Source organism: Eucyclogobius newberryi, unplaced genomic scaffold (genome assembly GCF_026437365.1).
Source record: "Eucyclogobius newberryi isolate DKJ021-1_F unplaced genomic scaffold, fEucNew1.0.hap1 SCAF_1, whole genome shotgun sequence".
NCBI classification, from domain to species: Eukaryota; Metazoa; Chordata; class Actinopteri; order Gobiiformes; family Gobiidae; genus Eucyclogobius; species Eucyclogobius newberryi.
This window is the reverse complement of record NW_027315723.1, coordinates 37,661,063-37,665,251: the sequence shown is the minus strand read 5'-3', so window position 1 is coordinate 37,665,251 and position 4,189 is coordinate 37,661,063.

Sequence of the window (4,189 nt, the reverse complement as noted above, 5' to 3'; positions counted from 1 at the left end):
TCTGCAGTCTGACTCTTGCCTGCTGCTGATGCGCTCTTCTCCAAACAAGGAGATAAACCTATTGTGTGGTATTGTGTCTTCCCATGTGACGGATAAACCCAATATTAACCATTCAGAAAAGGTGAGTGGGTCAAACCGCACAATATGGCCCTGTGTGTCCGAACGGATGTGCTTCAAGTGGAACTCAGCCGCTTGTTTCTTTGCTCATTTTCATCATTTTCAGATCACCCCCTGTATTTTCAAGTAATTAATTTACCTAAAAACTCCAGTTCAGCTAAATGTGATTTCTTCCTTCAATTTATTTGTTTATTGACCATTTGTGAAATCTACCAGAGATGACAGAGGATATTGCAATCATTGGAAACCTTTAACCGAGCTAACAATCTACAATGTTTCATACGAAGATTTGAGTTGAGGCAGATGGCCGTGATTGACATGTGAATTAGCCAATCAGGGACATGCGTAGCTCACCGTAGAGATGCAGATAACCCTTACCAGTGTGGACCAGTTGGATTATGACTTCCTGTAGTCAAACAGCGGTCAGTCGGGTGATATAAGCAGTGTGTGGTCTGCAAGGTCACGGAGCGCTCACCACCCGCCTCTCCACCACATCACACAACCTGCAAAGATGTAGTTCAGTTCATCATTTCAAAAGGCATGAATAGAAAATGAGGGGAACAGCAAGATGATCACTCTGGTCTTTATTCACGTGCTTAATATTTATTGTTCTTTTATCGTTTGAGGTTAAGTGCCCTTCATATGGTGTAATTCAGTGTCTGTACATTTTACCTCAAAACACAGACAAAGCAGAGGGCCGATCGAAGGACAAACTGGTGGTCAAGAATTATTTGAGCTTGTTTATTCTTCATTACTGTACATTTTCTTTCCTCTTCTCAAAAACTTGACCTGAACAACACGAACGAGAATGTGTGGTTCTTTAGTAAGCTTAAGTGGAGAGAAATCCCATAATGTTGACTTTATGTGCTTTAGTGTTTGCTTTAACTATGTGTATTTAAGACTGAGCCAGCAGATCTATCCAGGCACGGACTCAAATCAAATCAAATCAATTTATTTTTGTAAGGCCCAAAATCACAACAACAGTTGCCTCTGAGGGCCACAGGGAGAAATGAATCAACAATGTCTGTGGTGGCGATGGAGTCAGACAATGTCTGTGATGGCGAGGGACGATGTCCCAGGGTCCTCTGTCCTTAGACTCTCCTTCTCGGCCAGGAAAAACTACAAAAAAAAACCTCTTTGGGAAAAAAGCGTTGAAACCTGGAGGAGTTCCAGTGAAGGAGAGATCCGACTCTCACAGACGGACAGACGGACACAAGGAGACTGGAGCTGGACCCACTCTTCAGGCAGATGAGGGACCGACTGAGGCGAACTGGACCCACTCTTCAGGCAGATGAGGGACCGACTGAGGCGAACTGGACCCACTCTTCAGGCAGAAGAGGGACCGTCTGAGGCGAGCTGGACCCACTCTTCAGGCAGAAGAGGGACCGTCTGAGGCGAACTGGACCCACTCTTCAGGCAGATGAGGGACCGTCTGAGGCGAGCTGGACCCACTCTTCAGGCAGATGAGGGACCGTCTGAGTCGAGCTGGACCCACTCTTCAGGCAGAAGAGGGACCGTCTGAGTCGAGCTGGACCCACTCTTCAGGCAGATGAGGGACCGTCGGAGGCGAGCTGGACCCACTCTTCAGGCAGATGAGGGACCGTCGGAGGCGAGCTGGACCCACTCTTCAGGCAGATGAGGGACCGTCGGAGGCGAGCTGGACCCACTCTTCAGGCAGATGAGGGACCGTCGGAGGCGAGCTGGACCCACTCTTCAGGCAGATGAGGGACCGTCGGAGGCGAGCTGGGCCCACTCTTCAGGCAGATGAGGGACCGTCGGGGGCGAGCTGGACCCACTCCTCAGGCAGATGAGGGACCGTCGGGGGCGAGCTGGACCCACTCCTCAGGCAGATGAGGGACCGTCGGGGGCGAGCTGGACCCACTCTTCAGGCAGATGAGGGACCGTCCACACAGGGCAGGGACCACTTCACCAGGGGAGGGGCATCTGGGTCCACAGGTCCTCAGGAGTGAGAGAAAGAAAAGAAGGCGGTGAACAGTTTGCAAGTGGAATCAAAAAATAAATATTGTTTGATAGCATAAGTAGTCAGAAGAAGAAGAGGATAGTGCTCAAGCTGTCATACTTCCCCCAGCATAGTTACTCCTAGGGCAGCGTAGCTGAAGCTGTGGGTTTATCTTTCTGTTCCTAACTACTCTGACCATAAGCGATTTCGAAGAGGAACGTTTTAAGCCTGGACTTAAATGAAGAGACTGTGTCAGCATATTTAACATGGGTCGGGAGCTGATTCCATAACACAGGAGCTTGGTAGCTAAACGCTCTACCTCCTACAGTACTTTTAGAGACTCTTGGGACCACCAGAAGGCCAGCATTCTGAGAGCGAAGAGCTCTGTTTGGATGATATTGTTCTATAGCATCTTTGAGGTAGGATGGGGCCATGTCATTTATGGCTTTGTAGGTCAAGAGTAGAATTTTGAATTTGATTCTAGACTCGACGGGGAGCCAGTGAAGAGACTTCAGCACCGGCGTAATGTGCTCTCTTCTTTTTGTTCCTGTTAGTAATCTTGCTGCTGCATTTTGAACCAGTTGAAAGCTTTTTATGGAGCTTTTAGGACACGCTGCAAGCAGGGAGTTACAGTAGTCTAATCTAGTCGTTACAAATGCATGGATAAGTTTTTCGGCATCACTTTTAGGCAGGATTCTTCTGATTTTGGCTATGTTGCGCAAATGGAAATAGACTGTTTTACAAGCTTGATTTATATGAGCTTTAAATGAGAGCTCCTGGTCAAATAAGACTCCAAGGTTTCTTACAGTAGAACTGGAGGCTACACTGACATTGTCCAGTGTGACTATCTGCTCAGATAGACCGTCTCGTAGATGCTTAGGGCCAAGCACAATGACCTCGGTTTTTTCAGGGTTTAGAAGCAGGTAGTTTAGTGTCATCCAGGTTTTTATCTCCTTCACACAAGTACTAAGTCTGTCTACTTGATCGCTCTGATCAGGTTTCATTGATAAATACAGCTGAGTGTCGTCTGCATAGCAGTGGAAGTTAATGTCATGCTTTCTGATAATGTTGCCTAATGGCAGCATATAAAGAGTAAACAGAATTGGACCGAGTACCGAACCCTGTGGCACACCGTAAATTACTTTAGAGCTTGGTGAGGAGCTCTGGTTTACATTAACAAATTGGAACCTATCAGATAGATAGGATTTAAACCAGCTGAGGGCTGTTCCTCCAACACCTACATCACATTCTAACCTCTGCAGTAGAATGTTGTGGTCGATGGTGTCAAACGCTGCGCTGAGGTCCAACAGAACCAGGATTGAGACCAGTCCATCGTCAGCGGCTAATAACAAATCATTTGTGACTTTAACTAGTGCAGTTTCAGTGCTGTGGTGGGCTCTGAACCCTGACTGGAAAACTTCAAATAAGTTATTGTCCTGCAGGTGGCGACAAAGCTGTTTTACTACAACTTTTTCAAGGATTTTAGAGACGAAGGGAAGATTTGAAATAGGTCTGTAGTTTACCAATAGGTCGGGATCTAGATTAGGCTTTTTCAGAAGAGGTTTAATGACTGCATGTTTGAAGGACTGTGGAACATAGCCACTTTCGAGTGAAGTATTTATTATATTAAGAATAGGGTCTATAATTAGGGGAAGAATGTCTTTGAGGAGTCTGCTTGGAATGGGGTCTAGGACACAAGTTGAGCTTTTAGAGGACATAATGGCTGAAGTTATCTCTGCTTGATCAACAGCTGTGAACCTTTCTAGGTTTACAGGTGGATTTATATGGGACGTTAGATTTACAGCTTGGGCTAGTTCAGGGCTAATAGCGGGGGTAATTTCATCTAATTTATCTCTGATTGTTTTTATTTTATTGTTAAAAAATAGGAGGAAATCATCAGAGCTAAGTGTAGCTGGGATTGAGGGCTCTACTGCACTGTGACAGTTTGTTAGCCTAGCTACAGTGCTGAAAAGGAATTTAGTGTTACTTTTGTTGACTTCTATTAGATTTAATAATATCTGGTTTGGGCCTTACGCAGAGCCTGCTTATAGGACAGCAGGCAACTTTTCCATGCTTTTAGGGATTCTTCGGTGTGAGAGCGACGAAATAATC